A 24,689-nucleotide genomic window follows, 5' to 3' on the forward strand; every position below is an offset into this window, starting at 1 on the left:
TGGAAAGCCACTTCCGGCTTGCCCCAGGAGGTGGGGTTGCGGGCTTCACGCCCACCCCACATGAGCGGGGGCTGGTCCCAGCCCCTGCGAGACCAAGAGAATCCCGGCCAGGGCGCTCCCCCCCCAGCCAGCCAATCAGCTGGCTGGCTGGGGGGCGTGGTTTGCCCTATTTAGAGCCGGCGCGGAGGGGGCTCGCCCTCTTTTCGCCAGCTCCCCCTCACGTTTTCCCACCCTCCCTCCCTTTAGGTAGACTAGGTAGGTCTTTGACTTTGCTATGGACTTCGGTCTGTCGCCGCAAGGGGCATGGTAGGAATTTTTCCCAATCGGCAATTTGCGGCCTTTTGGTTTTTCGCCTACCTCGTAGCAACTTGTCACAACTTCTCGGCATTTGGCGGTAGGCATTGGTAAGAAGGGGTTAAGAGGATGTGTGTGGGGGGGAGGAACGCCATCACCTCCCCCCAGCGAGTGAAGGGTGGTCCGTTAAAGGACTCTGGGGGGCGTGGCCCTGTCCGAAGCCTATGGAGGTGTGGGCCAAAGGCACGCCCCAAAGCGGTGACCCGGGGGAGCTCCTAGTCGAAGTGCCTTGGCAGGAGACTCCCCCGATGTAAGGTTAACCCTTCCCCATGTCTCCAGCAAATGGGCTGGAGCCGGATAGCCGTTAGGACCAATGCCTAAGCCAATGCCTCTCATTCCTGAATTCAATAAAGTTGTGGCCTAATTCGCCCAATTAACTTCAATTTATGTTGTCTCGTGTCTTTATTTATCCTGGTGGGGGGCGGGAACTCACCACGCAAATGTGTGTATTATTATATAGGCATGCTACTCACAAAGCCACAATTGACTGAAGCTCCCAGCTAAATTAAAAAGGTAAAGGGACCCCTGACCATTAGGTCCAGTTGTGGCCGACTCTGGGGTTGTGGCGCTCATCTCGCTTTATTGGCCAAGGGAGCCGGCGTACAGCGATGGCAAACTCAGGTAATACACTAAAAAGCCTTTATTTCCAAGTAATTGTGAGGACAGGGCTGTGAGAAAAGCCATCCCAAAATACTGTTCTGTCATAGCACTCCATTTGTAGGTGGCAAAACTGGAAGCATTTTACCTGATTTATGGGGGAAGGAGGAGAAAGGATGAAATGTAAGTCTGGGGCAAAACTCACCACCCTCTGCCAAAGCTTCTCTTAGCAGTGGACACTGACTCTCTCCCAACCCCAATTTTCCCCTTCTCCCAACATTTGACAGAGCTATTTAACCTCTCATCCTCTCCTGGTAACAGACAATTAAGGGTGGGCTAAAGTATGTATTTAATTTTTTTTAAACTGATTAATTAATCAAAACAGTATATTTATGGAAAGTTAAACAAAAGAAGCAAAATTTTGAACAGCTTTGGATACCTTTTATTCTTTATATGAAGCAGAACTATAATACAGACATTAATGAAAGTACAGCATTTGCTTTATAGGTACAGAACAAATTCTCCCATAACAAAGGCTATTATTATAGGTATTTAGTGATAATTATGATAAACTGAATATTAGGGGGGAAATTCTGTAGTAATTATTGGTTATGGTTAAAATAAATATTTTCTACTTTGATTATGGATTATGATGTGTATGTGTATAGAGAGATAAAATTGTTCCTATTGGCTATTGTTCTGAAACTGTTGTATTATTTATTACAGATAATGAATTTGTTGAATCAGTATACACTTTGTTTATTTATAATTTAACGATCACAAGGGTGGTCAAGCTTTTCTGCCAATATGGAGCACCTCTTAATTTTGAGGTAATACCATTCTAGTGCCTGCTACAGTGCATTTGCCATGAATTGGTCTTGCTTTGCCTCTCATCTACTGTACCAGGGACCAGGAAGCATAAGTGAGAAAGGCATGAGTCAGCATAAGGGAAACAGGCCTGAATGCAGACCTGAATTCAAGCCAGAATTAGGCCCACAGGCTCCCATACTGTGCCACAAATTCCTGCTGCTTATGCTGCTTGTGATACCAAACTGCTATACAGTGGTACCTCTGGTTGCAAACGGGATCCGTTCCAGAGGCCCGTTCACAACTGGAGCAGAACGCAACCAGCGTCTGTGTGTGCGTGGGTCGTGATTCACCGCTTCTATGCATGACATCATTTTGTGTGTCTGCGCATGCGCAAGTGGCTAAACCCGGAAGTAACCCTTTCCGGTACTTCTGGGTCGCCGCGGGATGCAACCTGAAAACGCTCAACCTGAAGCAAATGTAATATGAGGTATGGCTGTAGGTTGGGCACCTATGAAATATAACATATCACTACTTCAGCTTAAATTTTTGACTATGTTACATCGTTAGATACCTTTTAGCTCTGTGTGGACACTGATGAGCAGCTGACCATATAGAAAATGTGAGAAAATTTGCCCATATATAGTGCTATAATACAGAAGCCCATGGTTGGTTTTGTACTCGTTCTTTGGTTGTTGTTGCTCCACCCCTAGTTACTGATTTCTTCTGTTGCTATGGAGTGAAGATGTTAGTTCTACTTATCCCTCCATGCATTGCTGCAGTATTTTCTCACTATTTCATGGTTCTTTATGTAGGTAGTTCATTCTGTTTTCCCTCTGTTAAAAGTTAACATACACGGATAACATTTTGTTTGCATTAGTGTCCAATTATATGTCATGTTTTCATTAAAATATTTTCCTGTCTTGATAGGAGAGTGGGAATCATTCTTTTTCAATACACCTTTGAAAGAAAGCTCCCGGGTTCTCTAATCAATACCATTGCTTATCTGCCTTTGAATGTATGGAAGAGCGTAAAATAAGCTGTAAGGTGCATAAATGGTAGCATAAATGGTTTTATATCCAACAATTTTCTATACTTATTGGGGATGTGGGTTTACTGTACTTTTTGTTCCTGATTTTTTCTCTTGCTTGTTTTGTACACATTCAAAAATGTGTATGAATGATTTCAAACTACTATATTTTTCAGATTACTGTACTTTATAGTTAATTACATTTGTTTGTGAATACAAATCCAGAGCTTGTTACGGTAGGAGAGGTGCTACTATTGAGGCCTAGAAACATACACTCCAACTGTCCCAAATTAGCCGGGAAAGCCACAGTTGGGTGCTATTAATCATAGCCATTCCAAATCCAGTTTCTGTACATAACCTATGGGAGCCTTTCCAGACCCACTGAAAGAGGCAGTTATTAAACCGCTTCATAAAAAGACATCTTTAGACCCAGCCAATATGGTCAACTATCGCCCAGTCTCAAATCTACCATTCTTGGGCAAGGTGATTGAGTGGGTGATTGCTGAACAACTCCAGGCATGCCTGGAGGATGCGGACCATTTGGGTCCCTTCCAGTAGGGATTCAGGCCTCATCATGGGACTGAAACTGCCTTGGCCATGCTGGTCGATGATCTCTGGTGGGCTAGGGACAAAGGTGAAAGCTGTTTCCTGTTTCCTAGTTCTGCTGGCTCTTTCAGCGGCCTTTGACATCATCCACCATGACATCCTTCTGGACCGTCTAGAGGGGCTGGGAGCTGGGGGCACTGTTATACAGTGGTTCTGCTCCTTCCTCCTGGGCCATGTTCAGAAAGTGCTGTTGGGGGATGAGTGTTCAGACCTCTGGGCTCTCACTTGTGGGGTGCCTCAGGGTTCCATCCTCTCCACCATGCTTTTTAACATCTACATGAAGCTGCTGGGAGAGATCATTGGGGGTTTGGGCTGGGTGTTCATCAGTACCCATCAGCAGATGATACCCAGCTCTACTTCTCTTTTAAATTGGAACCAGTGAAGGCAGTGAAGGTCCTGTGTGAGTGCCTGGAGGCGGTTGGAGGATGGATGTTGACACTGATGGAGGTTGACACTGAATCATGACAAGACAGAAGTACTGTTTCTGGGGGACAGGGGGCGGGTGGGTGTGGAGGACTCCCTGGTCCTGAATGGGGTAACTATGCCTCTGAAGGACCAGGTGCGCAGCCTGGGAGTCATTTTGGACTCACAGCTGTCCATGGAGGCACAAGTCAATTCTGTGTCCAGGGCAGCTGTCTACCAACTCCATCTGGTATGCCAGCTGAGACCCTACCTGCCCGTGGAGTGTCTTGCCAGAGTGGTACATGCTCTGGTTATCTCCCGCTTGGACTACTGCAATGCGCTCTACATGGGGCTACCTTTGAAGGTGACCCGGAAACTAAAACTAATCCAGAATGCGGCAGCTAGACTGGTGACTGGGAGTGGCCACCGAGACCACATAACACCGGTCTTGAAAGATCTACATTGGCTCCCAGTACGTTTCTGAGCACAATTTAAAGTGTTGGTGCTAAACGGCCTTGGCCCAGTATACCTGAAGGAGCGTCTCCACCCCCATCATTCTGCCTGGACACTGAGGTCCAGTGCCAAGGGCCTTCTGGCAGTTCCCTCACTGCAAGAAGCGAAGTTACAGAGAACCAGGCAGATGGCCTTCTCAGTAGTGGCACCCTGCGGAACGCCCTCCCATCAGATGTCAAAGAAATAAACAACTATCGGCAGCCCTATTTAGGAAAGTTTTTAATGTTTGAAGTTTTATTCTGTTTTTAGTGTTCTGTTGGAAGCCACCCCAGAGTAGCTGAGGAAACCCAGCCAGATGGAGGGGGGATATAAATAAATTATTATTATTAGTAGTAGTAGTAGTAGTATTAGCATTATTATTAGCAGCAGCAGCAGCAGCAGTACTTGTATGCTGTCCTTCCAATGCATCTGCATTGCTCCAGGTTGTTTTATAACTGGTGAAAACAATTAAAAGAAATCAAACGAAAACAATATAAACAGTGCAAACCAATAAAATACAGACTGGCAAAGCATATAAAAAATCATATAAAAAGGAGGGGTTGCCACATAAAAAATTATCCACCCAGCAGGTCAAGTGCCTTTTGAAATCAAAAAGTATTGACGAGGTGGCAAAACAAATTAGAGAGGGCAGGATGAGAGAGCTCAGAAGGTAAAATCATCCATAATCTTGATACAGTCACGTGGTGGGCCCTTTCTCAGGACTCAACCATTTGTCCCTTGGCCATGGGCAAGACATGGGGAAGATGGAGCAGGGCAGGCTGTTATGGGAGGAGACAGACCCTGACTATCATCCTGGACACAAACCATGTAGGCTTATGCAGTGGATTCCAGCTGGTGTTTTTGTTTTTAAGTGACACATGCCTGCTTTGGTCCCATCCCCCCACCTTAAAACAAGAGACTCTCAGAATTGATGCCATTTCGGTTTGCAGCAGCAGCTGCTGCTAATGAGCAGGGAAGTCTGAAGGCAGAGGGAAGGGCAGCAGAGGAAGAATCAGAGTGTCTCTAGCTTCATTGCAGCAACAGTGGAGAGTAAAAGACTTCTTGTTTGTTTGTTTGTTTGTTTGTTTGTTTGTTTGTTTGTTTGTTTGTTGCAGACAAGGTAGCTAATGTCTTATCATTTCTGGTGGAGGGGGATCTTTTTTGGGGCTTTTTGCCTGGCTGCTGAGCAAGTATTAAGAGCAAACGGAGAGAAACTTGAAGAAAGATATTGGATGTGATTGGAAGATACAAACTCCTTCGTCTGCTCCAGGGCAGAAAAAAACACACAAACTTCTCCAAGCCTCTTCTCTTGTCAAGAGGCCATACTATTCCCCCTCCTGCATCCACTGGTGACTGCAAACCACCCTCACCACCACCACCAAAAATGTAAAACAATTTAAAACATACACTCTCCTTCTGTTTTGTTTCATGCTTGCCTGCCAGAGTATCTACTTTTGGGGGGGGGGTGTTTTGTTTTGTTTTCTGCTTTGCAGATGCAAACTTCCTCCCCGCCTCCCACCCACAATAGAAAAGAATATCAAACTTCACCTACCTGAGAGTTAAATCACACTGAAAACATAATGGGACCTAGTTCTGAGCATATATGCAAAGGATAATAACACATTTTGTTGGAGGAGTAAGATGAGAATTACTCCCCCACTCCCAGTTGTTGAAAAAACACACACACACAATTGCACTGCCACTTAAGTTATAGCACCTGTTATAGAAGCATGCTCTCTCTTCCCAATACGTGCAACCTTTGTTACAAGTAAAGCAAAGGCTTCGTTAGAAGACACTTTGCACATGCCCAGATGCACTCTTGTTTCAACGTAACATGGCCCAAGATTCTGGGTTGGTGTCTTTTTGTCTACATAAAGATAAGCACTCAGAGACTTAGTATAACTGATTGCAGTACAGTGGTATCTCGGGTTACATACGCTTCAAGTTACATACGCTTCAGGTTACAGACTCCGCTAACCCAGAAATATTACCTCAGGTTAAGAACTTTGCTTCAGGATGAGAACAGAAATCGTGTGGCGGCAGCAGGAAGCCCCATTAGCTAAAGTGGTGCTTCAGGTTAAGAACAGTTTCAAGTTAAGAACAGACCTCCAGAACGAATTAAGTTCTTAACCCAAGGTACCATTGCATTAGCAACAGTGGCAGCTGGTAATTTCCACAGAGCTCATAGTAGCTTCCCTTCTCTGGCAGTTAGATCTACACATGGCTATCAGCAGCTGCCCTTCCATATTAGGACAATTAGCCAAGTCCTCTACACACAACACACAGCATGTCTTCCCCACTAACCTGCCACTCTCACAGCTGCCTTCTTCCTCTCCCCTTCTTGCTGTTCTGCACCACCTGCCTCCATGCCATGGACGTAGCCAGGGGGCAGACGGCAGCTCTCCCCCCCCCATCAAGTAAAACAAAAGAAATACTTAACTGACCAATCATGTTGGGTTTGCCCCCCCCCCAAAAGTCCTGTCCCTTCCCCAACAAAAATCCTGGCTACGCTCATGCTCCACACTGTTCAGTTGCTACTTCTCTCCCTGTGTCACTGCCATCAGCCAGCACTACGACAACAGAAGAAGAATGGAAGAATAGGGGACAAATTGGTGAATTTGACCTTGCAGTCCTGAAGGCTTTCCCTATTCTTGGGAAATTATCAACAGACTGTCTAATGACGAACATCTTTGTCTTTTGCTTCTCATCAAGCCATGACCTCCAACTTTTTTGAACTGCCTCTACGGATAACACTTAAAAGTGGAAATAAAGAAGTTGTTTTGCTTCTGCCCTGTACAGAGTTGCAAACAATAGTAGGTTTGGCATCTGCTTTGTATGCAGTAGGAATTTTTGCATTTGCTGTTTCTACACCAGCAAAAAGACTATGACAGCATTAGTGGTAAACGTAAAGTGCACCCTTGCTGGAGATGACCACAGACCAGTCTAGCCCAGGATCCTGTGCTTACATGCCTATGGTAAGTCTGCAAGCCATGCCTATGGTAAGTCTGCAAGCCAAGACTTGTACAACAGTGCTCTCTCCACTTGTGCTTCCCACAAGTGGTATTCCGAGGCTTACTGCCTCTGAGAGTGGAAGGAGTACACAGACATCATGGCTAGCAGCATCTTCCATGAATTTGCCTAATCCTCTTTCAAATCCATCCAAGTTGCTTGCCATTACTACATCTCCTGGGAGCGATTTCCATAGTTTAACTGTGCGCTACGTGAAAAAATGCCCTGTATAAAATGAATTTATGTTTTTTTATAAGTTGTATACCGTATGAGAAATCCTTTGAGACTAAGACTGCAGGTCACTCCTCTTTTGTCACATGGAAAATGCTGCTTCCTGTTGCTCCGGGTGCTTCTATGTTCATGTACCTGAATCACCCATGATAACAAAAACCACTCTGCTAACTGGGTCAGTAAATAAACAGTTTCTGCAGAGCAACAGGGGAGCACAAAATACAAGCTTTATTCCTACCAGACTTCAGCGGCAGCTTTTTCATTCCACCTCACCAGAAACAAAGTCAGTTTGCAGGGTGCAATGTGACTGTGAGGGAAACGGTCTTATCTTATTCTGTCTATTATTCTTAGCATTTCTCTTCACCAAAGTACAGGCATTTTTGTATTGTCACTCCTGCTAGAGCCAAAAGGTTAAGCTTTCAGAGAGAGAACATTGTTGCTCTGAAATACGTATGGGGAGCCATTCACAACCAGCTCTTTGATCATTATTCTATTTCAGTTTGCAGTTTCCTGACACACATGGCACTGTGGGAGTCTTGGGAATTGCACCTGTACCCCCTTTTCCTAGTTCATACATTAGACATCAAATCTAAACATTGAAATTGATTATTCTGATTTGAAATGTAATTCAAACGTTTTTTGATTGATTTTTCCAATACTCCTGGCTTACAAGATCACTAGCTACACAAGAAATAGTTTTGCTCATATAAAAGAAGGTTTTACATCCGGGGTGATAACCTGTTTAGATTCCAGATACTATCACTAGAGATGTGCTAGTTTTGCATTTTGCTTTCAAGAATAAAGTCACTGACCTCAACACCAGCTCCACTGCTTCCCACAACCAGTATATAAATGGAGGTCACTGGGCACATAACTATCTGTCTCCAGCTCTGTGCACACAAATAACTCACAAATTTGGTGAAAAGAATTATGGGCAAAGGGCACTTTTCACACAATGGGAACACTTTGCACAAACAACCTGTCTCCAGAACATTTCTAGAAATCTGAACGTATTGCCAATGCTTCACTTCCTGGAACCCTTACAGGCACCATGCCTTGATACTGAGACACAAACACCCCTCAAACACCTCACAGGACCCCTCAAGTCACTATTACAATTATGGGTGCCCAAACAGAGCTGTATAACACAGAGGACGACTGCTGCAACTGCCTTCAAGTTTGCCATTTGTGAATACTCGATTCACTTCTTGTCTGAAGTGAATCGAGCTTTCCCCCCTCAACAGTTATGAGCAGTATCTCCCATGCAACCTCCAAGGGGGGAAATATACTCACTAGATTAACAGATTGGGGGCAGTGCAGCATCATTTTGCGCGTTATGTGTGTTGTGATGCAGTGCGTGTGTTGGGGGTGAGTTAACTGGCTCCCTCCATGTGTGGACAGCATGTGGGTGTCACATCAGCACAGTCCCTGATTGGTGGGCTTTGGAGGGATGCTGGGGGGCGTGTCTTCCCTCTTTATGGCATTTGGGGATTTTCTGTGTTCTTCCTCACCAGGGATACAACAGCTATTTCAAAGGAATAGCAATGGTGTATCTCCCCACCCCATGTCATTAGATCTGTCCAAGTTGGACAAGTTGCCATGTTATTTTGTGGGGTAGGGAAGGTTTCAAACATGCCTTATTTTTTGTTCTCCACCTTCCCCACCGCACCCCAAATAAACATTTTCCTTTGCTTAAAATTATCCATTTTGCTGTGCGCTGTTCATAAGTTCTGACCAGCCACCAGTCTAGTACAGTTCTTAGTGTTATCCTTGAGTGAATTAGACAGTGAAGGAGTGGAACTCCATTATTTAACAAAAATAGGGTGCACAGAACTCATGTATGTCAGTTTGATTTTTTTTATTTTCTTTTATAAGAAACTGGCCAGAAACAAGTCAGAAATATATATACATATACTGTATATAAGGATTTAAGGATGTTGAGGGAAGCTACGAGAAGACGATGCAGCAGTGGAGGAGGGACACATTACCATGGCAACAGAAGAGAGAGGGATTGTTTTAGCAAAATTAATTTCTATGCACAAGATTCATCTAGAGGCAAAGCCGCCCATCAAAAGGTAGGCCTGAACAGTAGTTTTGCAAATAATAGGTTTCAAGATCTATACAAGATATCAAGTGCAGTTGACTTTTTACTCCCAAGCTAAGCTACCATTCTCCTGGTTCTCTCCCCTCCCCCCTTCACAATCTTCACAATGCACAAAGCCCAACGATACAAGAAGACTGGTTAATTTCAAGGAAATGTTATTGAATCAGGAACATTTCAGCAGTTGAGCATTACAGACCAAGTTTGCTACTGAATGGCCATGAGCCACCCTCAGCAAGGGCTTGTTCAATGGCCTGGGGCACCTGAGAGCTTATTTGGTGGTGTTATCCTGATCCAAAAAACCTTGTTTACATTGGCATGGAATTCTGGTAGGATTTAGTCATGCCGCACTGCATTATTCTCTCTCACGCTACTCTGTGTATGTATGTGCAGTGAATTGTAAATTCCACCCACTTCTGAATGCTCAATATCACAATTGTGCTGCCATTTATTTCAGCGCTACTGTTTACTTTGCCAAAAATCCAGGGGTTGTTTTTTTACCTTTGAGATATTGGCTTGTAAAGATACAGAATTTCTCTCTCAATAAGGTGTCCCATTTACCAAGAAGAAGAAAAAGATATTAATTTCAAAACTGTCTGGAGACTTTTTGCACAATACTTCTATCCCATAGTTTACAGCAGCATTTGCAAATAAGATCATATGCATACAGTTAATCCACTGCCACACTGCAAATAAACTGGAAGTATTAAGGCATTACATACTTCACACATCCGAAAAACCCCAGTCGATGCAGGTAATAAGACACTGTGCAGCGGAGAGTAAAGAAGGCTACCATGGGATATCCTGTCATGGTCACCAAAACAGGAAAGTGTTTCCTAAGGTCTACACCGTGGAAAAAATGATGAAAAATCACTAACAACTTTGATATTGGCTTTAAACTGAAATGGTAAGATGATTTTAAGGAAATGAAAAGACCAAAGACCACATGCAAGGTTGCAACTCAACTGTATACTTATCTATTCCAGGTTAAAGGAGGTAAATTAAGATTCCCCTAATTACCTAGCTTGTTTGCTCACTAGGGCTAGGCGATATATTGATATATCATCCAAAACTGGTTTGAAGTTCACATCATGATAATTGTTTCGTAATATTTGAGCTGGCAATATATTGTGAATCACAATGTGTGTAAGGGCTAGGCGATATCTGGTTTTCAACATCATGATACCTTACCAGCTAAACACTGCAACATTATCACCACCTAAACCTCACAATATCTCCAGCTAAAAACTGCAATGTTATCAGCAGCTAAACACTGCAAGCTACCACAATGTCTGAAATAAGGATGGAACTACACAGAGGCAGACAGAACAATGTCCAGGCAACTGCTACTACTTAGGGGTCTAAAACAGGTAAATGACAATATTATCAATAATCGCACACTCAGTTACACAACTGGAGGTGGTGGCAAGGCCTCACAGCAGTGACAAGGAGTGTTGGCAGCAGCCTGCAAGTCCTTGCAGAGGTGATGACAAGTGACAACAGTAACGGCATTGGCCTGCAAAGCCTCGCAGTGGTGACAGGATTTGGCGACAGGATTTGGCAGCAGAAGCAGCGGTGGCCTACGAGTCCTTGCGGCAGAAGCCTGTGGGGATTCGTGGCAGTGACAGCAGGTGATGGCAGTAGCAGCATCCTGTGAGACCTTGCGATGGCAATGGGAGATGGCAGGAATAGTAGTGGCAGCCTGTGAGGCCTCGTGGCAACATAAGCAATGGGGCTTGCAAAGCCTCGTTATGGTGGCAAGAAGTGGCAGCAGCCTGCAAGGCCTCTTGGAGGTAGTGGGAGGTGTTGGGAGAAGCTGTGGCAGCCTGCCTCAGCAAGGCCTCACTGGCCATCTCTGCTTCTGCCACGATCTCCTGCTGCCACCACAAGGCCTCACAGGCCACCACTACTGCCACCACCATGACAAGGCCTTGCAGGCCGTTGCCACTTTTGCCACTGCCACAAGGCCTTGCAGGCCACTACTACTGCTGCCAAGACGACAAGGCTTCGCAGGCTGCTGATTATTGTGGCACCGTTGCCAGGCTGCCACTGCTCCCCTCCCCCCAACCATTGTTTATTCTGCTGCAGCCATGCTGCTGCCGCTTAGCAAGCCTGCTGGCAGTGTGGCAGTCCCAGATTATTTGTATTCACTATGACTCATTAGCATCCTTTGGCCTGAATACCACCATTTGGTAGCCAAGCCCAAACCCAAAAGTCTCATTTGGATGCATTTTGGCTTGCCTGCTGCTGAAAGTGACCATGAGGTGATTGATAATCAGTTTTAGACCCTTAAGTAGTAGCAGTTGCCAGGACATCGTCCTGTTCGCCTCTGCATAGTTCCTTCCTTATTTCAGAAATCGTGATATATCAATATATTGCAATGTTTAGCTGGTTATATATCACGATGTTGAAAAAGTTATTGCCTGGCCCTATTGCTCACTTTTAGCTGTTTTCAGCTTCAGAATACCCACTTGATCATAGAAACAGAGTGATGAAGGGGGCTGTTATCTGAAGTTACCTGATCAAGCATACAATTACTAAAAGTACATCTCATGCTTAGAAGTTTGGGTTTGCACTTTCTATTGCACTAAAAAGAAAGAAACATTTCTGATGTTTTCGTAAGCCAAATTAGGGCAGACTGTATAACATTCTGTGATGTTTGTTTCTTTTACTTGTCTCTGTTGCTTTAAGATTGAAAACCCAGCTATTCAGTTCCATTAGCTTTCAGACAGCAGGTGCTCAGCTAGCTGATTTAGCAGCAGCCACTGTGAATTGTTGGATGCGATTTACTGACTGCAGTTCCCTACACCCCTCGATGCCACTTAAGGGACAGCAAAATAGGGTCGGAGGGAAATCTACAAGTGAGGAGATGGAGATACAGGGAAAATCTGGATGGGGAGTTATTAGATTAGCAAATGAGCCATACTTCTGCCTCTTTTTATCTCCAGACTTCCAGGAGACACATGTCACCAGTCATTTTCTACTGACCTGCACTTCCCTTTTTTAAACAGGAGTTACATAAGCAAGGCCACGAGACCCTACCAATGGATCAGCTTTAAACTCTTTGCTAACAGATTTTATGTGAATCTTTATCTAGACACTCAGGAATCAATCCAGTGCCTTTTCTATTAAACTGAGCCAGAACCAGCAGCTCAAATTTGACAGGCAACCCAAAAGAAGGAACTGAGTTATGATACGCATAGCAGAGCTTGATGTATTTTAGTGTGTATGTTTTTCCAGAACCCAAAGGAGTTGCTATAGCAGCTGTGGAGCATGAGACTTTGAAATGTTGATCTACAAGGTGGCAAGAGACGAGGCTTTGCTGCATTTGTGCCTTAGTGTATAACTGTAAAAAGTAGGTCTTCGAGGGGCTGAAAGTCTGTTTCAAAACATTTTGGTTTATGCTTCATTCCATTTGAAATTCAGGTCTCATCCATGTTAACAGAATGTAACTGAAGAGTAAAGCGGCAACTTCAGGGAAGATTGGAAGAGGAGAAGAATTTTAATTGCGTCTGATTTTAAAAGCTTCTGCTTCCATATTTCTCTAGTTTAAATATGACCGACATAAATATTTTAATAAAGAAGCCTTAAGATTTCTGTGTCCTCAGTAATCAGTGAACAGCCACCTCACACACCATACCGCAACAAGTGCATGTTAGCCCAATTCATATAAGTACAGCAGGCCTCTGCTTCCAGTTTCAGTGCCCTGGTATATAGGCACCTGTATGCCATGCACACGCATTACCTTTTGGTATGTATATGCTATAATGGGTTATAACCTTTTGAGCCTGAGAACTGCATTCCTTTGAAGGCAACCTTCTGGGGGACATATACCAGTGGTGGATGAAGACAGAGGCAAGAGTGGACAGAGCAACTAATGATCATCAATCTGTATTACAGCCCAAGACCAGACAACAGAAATAACAATAAAAACACATGTAGAACAACTAATATCCATTTTATCTCTCTATGGTAGGCTTGTTTAAACACACTTGGACATCCCCTCTCTGTCCTACATTCAGACAAGAGTTACTATCACTGTTCAAGGACACCCTCCACCTAGGCAAACTACTAAAGGGGGTGAAAAACATGGCGAACGAGCAGCTTAGCTTGGGAGAGGAAGCCTTGCAGGAGGTGTGGTGTCAGCAGAGACCCAAGCATTAGATGGGAACATCTGAAGGTTCTCTATACCTAAGGTTCCTCACCTCTGAACTCTGTGAAGTGATCCCTGAAGCTCACAATAAATATCAATCCATCCTTCCAGCAGTCTAAAAAAATACTAGGAAAGGATAAGTCTTATATACAGTTTGCATTATAAATATCCCCAACAAAAAATGTCAATTTCATACCTTATCCTCTGTGAAGAAGGGAAAAGTCCTTTGAGGATCATTGTCAAAACAGAGGCAGAGAAGTCACTAAAACAAAATAAGAAAGAACTTTTATGAGAGAGTTAATGCAAATAGTTAAGATGTGTCTATCAGGTTAAAAATACCTAAGCACCAGCAGAGGTTACATATTTCTATTATTTCATATATTTTAATCCCCTATTCTACTAGCCATGCAGTTCACTGTGCAGCCTCAGGCCAGTCACTCTCTCCCCTAGCCCCCTTCACTGGGTTATTCCGAGGATAAAATGGAGGCACTCCCATGCACTCTGAGCATCTTAAAGGAAAGATGGGGTTGGAGAATGAAAAAGAATGACAAGCAGATCCAAGCTCAGACCACAGCTCACTAGATGGCCTTAGGCAAGTCACTATCGCTACTACCAGATTTGAGAACTGATGAAAAATTATAAAGCATACTGTACATTTAAAGAGTGTTGCAGGAAATGCAAATAGAAGTATGTCATGAAATCCAAACCAAATCGTATCCGATATCTTCCTCCTTATGCAAAATATATACAGTAGTCATGAAAAAGAGCTGTCACTCAGCCAACATAAAAGAAGGTCCTTTCCCTGAGATATGGAGCGTGTCACCTTGATTAAGCCCAGCGTTACTTGAATCAAGAGCCCCTTCATTATATGGTGAAGGCACAGGCAGCTGCATAAGAGCTGCTTATGCCAGATCAGACGAAGAGTCTCACAGTCCCACACTGTCTCCCATCCTTGCCTTAGGGCAGCTCACCAATAGAGCAAGATGGGGGTAGCTGTCCCTTGTGGCTTGCTCCCAGCATCTGAGGTACACTGAATATGGATGTTGCATTTATCTCTGGCAGCTAATAGCCATTGATTTACCAGCTAAACCTGAGAGAACAGAAACATTCTGGCAAATAAATACCCACCTTGAACATCAGCTGCTGGGAAAGAGAAGCAACTGGATTCCTCCTTGCCAGCTCCTGACATTCGCATTATGCCTGGGTTCCTCCCCTCCTCCTTCCATGGATGTTTAGGAAACACTTAAAAACGAGCTACCCTCACTTCATTATCACCCAGCTTGGAAGAGGATTGTTTTGTTTTAATATGTGATCAATATCACTTCCCTTCCAAATCATATCGCTTTCCACCCAAGCTGTCAGCAAGTCAACAAGGGCTGACCTCTTCTGGCAGCTCTATTTAATCAGAGCCTGAGAGGGAGCGAGAAAGAGACAGACAGACAGACAGACAGAGCCTGCCGTTGTTTGCACTTTCTCTCTGTCTCCCTTCTCTTTCCCTGACATGAGTTACGCAGCATTTCATTCTACAAAAGCCAATCTGATTCTCACTGTGCAAATTTCTCCACGGCGTCGCTCTGTCAGGGCATTTCAGCTCTGACCCGCAAATCTTCCCACATAACTCTTTCAGTGCATCTCTCGCTCAGCCTGGCACGTCTCCTGCCATGCTGCTCGCCTGGATTCAACAGTTCTATCAATACACTCTCAGGCATGACTGCAAGATTGCAATGCCCTGTTCTCGATTCTCTCCCAAGTTCGGTCAACTTCCTCCCCCTGGAGTAATAAGGTCTGCATCACAAGATTTGTTTCAAAGAGTGTCCTCATGGGGGGAAAATCCGACCACCAGGCTAATTTCATTTTCCACCTAAACAGCGTTTTAGCTGAAGAGCCAAGGACTGTACAGTGCATTCTAAACCACTGTTTACACAAATAAATGTAACCCCCTGCCTAGCCTATATTAAATGTGTCATCTCTGTCTCCTTTCTACCACTCAATTATGAAGTGGGGGATTATTTTCTTCCTAAAATATCCAGGAATTATTCTAGAAAACGGATATATTCTCTCCTGGTACAAACATTGTAGTATGAGGCAGACTCTCCCCTGATTTTCTTAGCCCATGGAACATTCTAGAAGAGAGCTATGGAAGTGGGTATAGGAACTTCCGAAATATCATCTATTTGGCTTCCTAACATGGTGCCCATTTTCTCTCACCAAGATTTTCAAAAGCAAGTTCCTGTTAGCAATTCTCGCTTGGCTAAGAAAACTAAATGTATGTGCCATACTAAGAACTCTGATGTGCCCCTTATATTAGATGGATAAACAAATGAAGCTACCGGTATATACATTAGTCTAGCAAGAATATCTACTATTTCCCCCCTAACAAGGAGGAAAAGAATCATGGCACAGAAAAGCAGTATTTAATCAAGTCTCTTTACCTCAAGCACAGCCTCCCACTGCCTCCCACAGAGCGCAACCTGCAGCTCCCGCTGTCATTAAAAGACACTAAGATATTAAACAAGAATTAAGCCCAGAGAAGCATGCTGGTAGAAATATACAAACGGAGAGAGGGTGAAAGTGGAAAGAAAGGTTCCCCTCACCCCCAAATTATCCATAGTAAATACACAACGTTAAATAACCTGCTGGTGGGGGCTTTTTGGAAGGGTCAGGGAGAAATCTCGTGCCTCCCTTAATAGGTCCATAGCAGGGATAGTCAACCTAAGGCCCAGGAGTCAGAGGCGGCCCTTCAAAATCCGGCTCGTGGACGGTCGGGGAATCAGCATGTTTTTACATGAGTAGAATGTGTCCTTTTATTTAAAATGCACCTCTGGGTTATTTGTGGAGCATAGGAATTCGTTCATTCCCCCCCCCCTTCAAAATATAGTCTAGCCCATCACATGGTCTGAGGGACGGTGGGCTGGCCCACGGCTGAAAAAGGTTGCTGACCCCTGGTCCATAGCCTTGCTCTGTGGCCTGGCTTTTGATATCTGTGTTTCCTAGCCTGATTCTTGTACTGCATAGGCCCTTGCCAAGCCCAGAAGTGCGAACATTGTTTCTCATTCCTTTCCAAATACAACTCTCTCTACCTATAATAGAGGGGAACAGCGGGGGTCACTGTGTGCCTAGATTTTGGCATTTAAGGAGTCGATTTGCAGTTATTGGCTTCCCAGGAATTAAGAGATCGGAAGGCTCTGCAAGGCCCTGTGTTTTTCTTTTAATCCTCCAGAGATCACCACCAGCTACTGGCTTTAATTCACTTAGTTGTTTTGACAGACCTGTACCCAATTGGGTGACCATCCCAAATCTCTCAGCTTAATCCTGCATACCTAAAAATCCATGGGAGGGATATTTCCACTTCTTAAGCCATGTGACCCCCATGGGGAGTAGAGCTACACCCATGGATACTGACCTTGGACCGGCAGATCAGAACTCAGTACTCTTCACTCTCGCCCACCTCTAATTTCAAGCTGAACAAATTAAAAACAAAAGGTACTCCTCCAAAGGAAACCTAGCTATAGACTTTTGTGCAGTTCTTATATGAAGTTTCTCTTCAAAGGGGCCTTGAACTTGAAAACCTTTGCAGGAGAGACAGTATAAAAGGAATAACATTTATTTAACCCCCCAGGGTGCTTCCACACCAGCCATTTAGTGAGAAACTGCAATGATTCATTCACTCACATCTCGGTATGCCAACAGCATTTCCTGGGCCTAGTATATTGCATGTAGTTTGGGGGCCCTGCACACAAACACCCACCCACACACCCATACCCCCCCTGGTAATCTATTGGCAATAACTGTTGCTTATGTAGTATGTATATTAGCATAGTCTACCTCACAGGGCTGTTGCAAAGACAAAAGGGGGAGAGAGGCCACTGTACACAATCTTCAAGCTCCTGGAGGAAAAGGAAAATGCAAATATACATAGACAGATAGTCATTCACAGATGCTGTAAAGAAAAATAAGCATGCCAGAAAAGTAGCCCCACCACCACTTCAACTGCAATGAGCCATATTCCTGGTTGTTGTTATTGTTGTTATTATTATTATTATTATTATTATTATTATTATTATTAATTACCCGCCCTTCACCCTAAAGTGGATTACAACAGGGTGGATTACAACATTAAAACATATATTGAAAACAGTGTAAAACACACAAACAAGGTGGGTCCTAAAAATATATACCTCAAGTGCCAGGGTAAAGATGTGTGTCTTCAGCGAAATACCAAAACAAAACAAAAAGGTTTGCCAACCCTGATCAATGACAACAAGCAAAAAAATACTCTAAGTATGTGCAGTTTCATAACTCTGGTGTCTGAACTACCAACTCTCAGCCTAGCTTACATCATAGGGTTATTGTGAAAATAAAAAGAGAAGGGGAAAGCAATGTACACAGCCCTGAGTTCCTAAGAGGAAAAGCAAGATACAAACAGGAAACAACAACATGCAAGAGATCCCCTAAAGCATGTGTGGTTTTTACAACTCTCAGCAAACACACACTCATGAACAATACTTTTGCCATTCTTGATAAACAAAAAAGTATCCTTATGTTAAAATACAGTCTGTAGGATTTTTAACTTGCTGCAGCTGCAAGGTGTTTGATAATTTTATGGTTGTATCTGCAAGTTCATTTTGTATTTCTGTTTTTATGGTTACTTTATATTAATAAATAACAGCCCCATGACAAGCAGTAGTTGCTGTGTGGGAGAAATGGAAAACTTGGGGTCTACAAACTTATGCAACTTTTCATTTTCATCCTTCCTGCAGTCTTTAGGAGCCTACAGTTACATAGGAACAAGTTTCCTTTCCCCCCCTTTGTCCTTTTTGGTCTTCCGAGCAATCAGAGAGATGAGTAGCTGCTTCCAATGTCTTCTCAGAACACCTTATTAACTACAAGGCACCATGCCAAATCCCAAGACAGGGCAGTCTCAGATGCCATCCAGGAATTCATGCAAAGGCAGAAACGTGTTTGGTAGTAAACTAATACAGTACTACTGCCAGAACAGGCCAATGTCTGAAGAATTCTAGTTGATGGTAAATGGATTCTATGAGAGGAAAATGATGGGATGTTGTACTTGTTTCTTTGTCAGGAGGATATGTGGACTGAAGGCTTGTTTTTTTATTATTAATAGCACATAGCATCAGTAATTTAACAGGTATTAAGAGCTTAGCTATATCCCAATTCCGGAGACATGTTGGGTCTGGCTAATGACACAAATTTTAACTGTTGCAACAGGTTGTAGTCATGCAATTCTGTCTTTATTGCAATTTGCCTGTTGCAGTGGGTTCAGAGAGCTTGTCTCACAAAACCAACGTCCCTCTGATTATGCATTTCCCTGCATACATGGAAATGCCTCCAGAGTAAAAGCACAAGAGCCTACAGCTGACAAGAGCTTGTTCAGCAGGTAAAGAGAAATGGTCAACTGAGCAGCTACTATTATAAACACAGGAACCTGAACTGATGTAGGCAAAAGGAGAAATGCCATGCCAGAGGACAGGAATCTGACACCAATGATTAAAGCAAATCTCTAGGAAATGTTTCCCGACAGTGAAGTCTATTAGATTGATGCATAGGCTCCCAAGGGATACAGTGGAAATCCCATCTCTCTGCTCAATTGAAGAAAGGAAGTGAGCAGTAAAAATCGCAGTGCAGGATACTAAGCAAAGAGCGAAATGGACAGTGCCTATCTGCTCAGATTTCAGTTAGTAGGCTGTGCTCTGTATCCATACTAATTTTAAAAAGCATGGCAAGTCCAAGATGAAGGTGGTAGTGAGTAGCTTTTATTGTCTATAATCTGAGAAGTGATCAAAGACATGTACCAAAATTATTTATAATTTGCTAGTGTCCATCTGTTGAAGAGAGGATAAGTGTTTGCCTCCATTCTTAGTTCACTGGTCATCAGTGCACAATATTAAAGACAGAAGGTTTTGAGTTTCTGTAACATACGTAGCCCTAACATTAAATATAGATTCACACATGCATGTTCATCACTTAATGACAGCAGAATCAAACAGAAGCCGCTCTGAAGCAAAGACAAAAATGAGTGAAAAATGGGATTGTGGTACAGTGGGGAATTGCCAAGTTTGTCAGCATATTTTTCCTAATGCCAGGTTTGGGATCACTCCGGGCCCCAGCACAACTTTCTGAATAGAAAACTACAACTGTGTTTGGACATCACTATAAATTATTGTTTATTATAAACTATGGTTAATCATGATGGGACGCAGGTGGCGCTGTGGGTTAAAGCCTCAGCGCCTAGGACTTGCCGATCGAAAGGTCGGCAGTTCGAATCCCTGCAGCGGGGTGCGCTCCCGCTGCTTGGTCCCAGCGCCTGCCAACCTAGCAGTTCGAAAGCACCTCCGGGTGCAAGTAGATAAATAGGGACTGCTCCGGCAGGAAGGTAAACGGCGTTTCCGTGTGCGGCTCTGGCTCGCCAGATGCAGCTTTGTCACGCTGGCCACGTGACCCGGAAGTGTCTCCGGACAGCGCTGGCCCCTGGCCTCTTAAGTGAGATGGGCGCACAACCCCAGAGTCTGTCAAGACTGGCCCGTACGGGCAGGGGTACCTTTACCTTTACCTTATGGTTAATCATTGAGAACAAACCTAGACAAGCCTCACTTCTCTCTCATTTTTAAGCATGTCCATGAGGAACAGATTGGAAACTTTCACTTCTGTTTTGACTAACCACAGTTTGTATGTCCAAACCCAGACAAACTATGTTAGTCAATTGTTCTTTACTGAAATATGCCAAACTGCGGTTCACAAAACCAGCCTGTTTCAATGAAACATAGTCAAGTTTTACCAACATTTGATTGAAATTTAATGCTAAAATGTGGACAGTTGGAAGTGGAAGCAAAAGCTTTCAGTCTTTCTCGTGGCTGCCCTGGAAGAGAGGGGAGAGGGAAAGTACACAAGACTTTGGCTTGCATAGGCTAGTTTGCATAATGTCATGGCTGTGCCTGACTTAGAAGCAGGCATGAAGTTCTTGGAGGATGAACTGGATGAAGACCTTGAGGAGCAGGCAGGCCCTCCAACTCTGAGGATCTCCTTGAGGGGCCCTCTGGGTTGCTACCTGCATACCCTACAACATTTCTCTGAAATAGGGATATTCCATTCCATAATGATAACTTTAATATTTATACCCCATATTTATAGCCCACCCATCTGATTGGGTTGCCCCAGCCACTCTGGGCAGCTTCCAACACATATAAAAACAAAATAAAACATTGAACATTAAATACTTTCCTATACAGGGCTGCCTTCAGATGGCTCAGGGATCGGATAACTCCATACACTCCTTACATTTCTCCAATGATAAATGGACATCCTAAAGAAAAGTGGGACATTCCAGGATCAAATCAGAAACTGGGACATCTTCTCTAAATCAGGCACTGTCCCTGGAAAATAAGGACATTTGGAGGGTCTGTACCTGATGAAGAACCAGTGTTAGAAACTGAGATATGAAAGCTAGGAGTTAAATGGCACCTTAAGCCTAGGTTACAGGCGCAACAATGGAATGTTTAGGCACACTTTTTAAATAACAAGCATACAAAGCTGAAAATGAATGAACTGCAGCTAAAATATTATGATCATTTTTCACGTGCTCTAGTCCTTCCCCTGCCTACCCTCCTAATCTTTTTCAGAGGGTCTCTTCTCCAGTCTTCAGAGAGTAGCTAAAAGTGGGGAGGCAGAAAAGGGTCCTCCTTTCCTTCCACTCTGCAGTTTTAATCTGAAATCTTAGGCACAGTACTACACCCAGAGCTCAGAAACTGCTTGTGCTAATGAAATTCCCTGTCACAAAAAATGCGCCTAGAAAAATGGGAGTTTCAAACACTGTGAACAACCCCTGGAACTTTCAGAGAAGGAGGTGGAGCTGCTCACCAGTGAGAGCAATGTCACCAAAAGCTTTGGGTCCAGGCTGAAGAGCAACAGTGCAGTATGCATGTACACACCCAGAGTCATTGGTCTGTTTGTAAGTAAGGCGTCTATTGATGAGTAGTGTATCTCTGGTACTCCGTCACTGCCTGCAGCTGTGGTTAGTGTGTGATTTGTATTGTTTCCTAATAAAATATTTCAATTTAAATGCTCAGGTCATTGGAAAAACAAACATTTACATGTCATTAATACTATTTTTAGTTTTGCTTACTAAAGACAGGTCAAATAAACATGTTAAATCAGATCCCAATCCATTTAAGGCATTGGAAATGCAAAAATCCAGGAAACGTAATTATTCTTCCCCACAACCCCCCCCTCCCAAATCCAGAAAACCTTCTTCTTCTCATGGCCATGAATGCAAAGCGCTCTACCAACAAACACTCCTAGCCTAGCAGGAATACAGATAGAAGGTATATAACATCAAAGAGTGGCAAAAGACAAATTAAAACTCTCTAAAAGTACACCTACACCCCCCACTCCTAACCATTTTTCTCCAGTGAGAATTTCAATGTAGCAGTGAAAATTCCTCCCTGTCTAAGCCTCACCCCCCGCCTAAAAGATAAAGCTTTGAATGACATAGGATGGGGAGAGGTGTAGCTATTGGAAATGGCCCAGTTGTTTTTAGTCACTTTCTGATGCTCTGTCTGTACTCCTGGCTCAGCATTTAGCCAGGTGTGCTAATGGGTGCAGGGGGCTTGGTATCCATGGCCATGAGATGTTATGTGGGTTGCAGCCCATTTACGTAGGGGTACAAAGGGGCACTTGGGAGTCCTTCTAGCTTAGCCCCGCCTCCCTCTTCCAGTTTGACTGTTTTGAGTAGTCATTACAATTTCTCCCAGCAGCTATTTTATAATTAAAAGCAAGGATTTATAAAAAGCAGATTAAAAACTAGCAGTTTTCTGAGATATGCTCTGCTTGCAATTCCATTTAATCATGTGGCCCTGCAAAACAGAATTTCCATGCAACATGTCTCTTTTTCTCCCTAGGAATGTGGTGCTGTTTGTCCATATGACTGTTCCAAATTATTTACATCCTTACGTCACACGGTTCCGAGCAAATCACATTTCAGCAGGGCCAAACGCTTACTTAATTCGGAACTGTTTCTCTCTCAGCTGCTTCCATCCTAATGTGGATGCTGCCTGTTTGAAATGTCCCACCCACAGTGTACTGTTTTGGGAATCTCTGCAGGGAACTCTGGGACAGGTGCCCAGAAAGCCTCTGAACAGTCTAAAATTACTTTTAAGTCAAGCAATGCTAATGTGAATGCAGAGCAAGCCCATAACAGTTTACACGAAGCCATCTGCGCTCAAGATGTGTCCACACAGCTGGTTGAGTCTCCTAGGCTGCCAAGGTTGGAGCTTGGCCTCATCCACACACCGGTGACAGTGTACCATGGATGGACCACTTGTTCCAGCAAGTTAGCTAATGGCTATCATTGTAGTTCCACAGGATCATAACCCACGCATAACCCAGGAAGGTGCTGCTAGGCCCTCAGCACCAGTGGGTGGTCATGACTACAAAGCCATCAACAAGGCTTTTCATTAGGTACAATTCAGTGATACAATATGTCCTCAAGTAGTTGCTAAAAAATATAAATACAAGAGAGAATACCGTAATCCTCAAAGAAGCTGAATAGTGGATGCAATCCAGACCCATCTGCACAAAGTGGGATACACAATTGCTATGAGTAAGTGCTGTCTGGTCTGAGTTGTTGGGCTATGCACTAGATGTGTGGGGGAAGGGGGACATTCCTATATCTTCATTGCCAGAGGTTCCAGGTGAGCGGAAGAGACCTGTGATGGGAATTGATTGTGTTTTTAATCCTGAAGTCCTTTGTATGGGGGAAACTACAAAAGAAACAGCTGGCTGCCTGAATTTAAAAAGCATGGGGCTTGGCTCACTCTTTAATCAAAAGAGCCCCCAGCAGAGTTTAGAAACACAAGCATGTATAACATTTGTCTAGCACAGAAAAAATAGGTTATTAGACCTTTAAATAACTCATTTTAGACACTTAAAATGTGCTGCTTTGTCTTTCCCCTGTTTCAACCCCTTTCACAGTGAATAGACCACACACTTTAGTAAGTTTAAATGCTTTACTCACATAATATGAAGTTTCATTAATGCATTAGCCAACGTGACAGCAAAGTTAGCACAGGTAAAAACTTTTTGAGTACAAAATACAAAATCAGTTCCAAATGGGAGTCCGGGCTTGGAGTAGAGCCCAGGCATATCTGTCTGCTCACATGGTGTGAAGAAGAGAGAGAGAAAAAAGGAAACAGGAAAACCTTTACCTCCTCCCTCCCCAAAGGTGAGGGAGCGTGACCCAGTGGAGCCTTCTCTAGCAAATTCAGGTCTATGGTCTTAGCCTCTTCAGGCATTAACTAACATATACTGCACGTGCATTGTTAGGTTTCACTGCACAAACTCCCACAACCTGCTTGTTGTACTTTGGGTCCAATAATTTAAAATAATCACAACAGCACAGCTAAGTGTAATGGGCTTGTGCCTGTGGTAGATAGTGCCCAGGAGCCTGTGGGCTCTATCCCCTATTCCAGCCTTCCTCAGCCTCTTGCCCTGTGTGCTGGCTGGGGCAGATGGGGACACCAGGCTGCGAATGACAAATCATCATATATCAGCTTGGTTTAATGCAGTTCTGCCTTATACAGTGGTACCTCGAGTTACATACGCTTCAGGTTGCATATGCTTCAGGTTACAGACTCCACTAACCCAGAAATAGTGCTTCAGGTTAAGAACTTTGCTTCAGGATGAGAACAGAAATCCCGTGGCGGCGGCGCAGCGGCAGCAGGAGGACCCATTAGCTAAAGTGGTACCTCAGGTTAAGAACAGTTTCAGGTTGAGAATGGACCTCCAAAACGAACTAAGTTCTTAACCTGAGGTACCACTGTACTGTGGCTAGGATCCAAAGAACCATGTAGCTAGTTTTGTTCGCTCAGTAGGGCTTTGGAGCTGCACTTTTC

The 24,689-nt window shown here is 43.8% G+C and overlaps 1 protein-coding gene across 8 annotated transcripts in view; it reads right to left on the bottom strand.

Annotated features, from left to right (window-relative positions):
- Positions 1-24,689, bottom strand: part of TCF20 (transcription factor 20) — a 191,282-nt gene that overhangs the window by 143,375 nt on the left and 23,218 nt on the right. For 5 of the 8 annotated variants that reach the window (XM_083698522.1, XM_083698534.1, XM_083698533.1 and 2 more), the window contains exon 2: positions 13,979-14,044. The gene's annotated coding sequence lies outside the window, so the exon portion shown is untranslated. Of the gene's footprint in view, positions 1-13,978; positions 14,045-14,910; positions 15,237-15,330; positions 15,683-24,689 lie in introns of those variants that run through there. The other 3 variants (XM_083698535.1, XM_083698530.1, XM_083698536.1) reach the window with 2 other exon arrangements.

The sequence above is a fragment of the Podarcis gaigeae genome (genome assembly GCF_964106915.1).
Source record: "Podarcis gaigeae genome assembly, chromosome: 10".
Lineage (NCBI taxonomy): Eukaryota > Metazoa > Chordata > Lepidosauria > Squamata > Lacertidae > Podarcis > Podarcis gaigeae.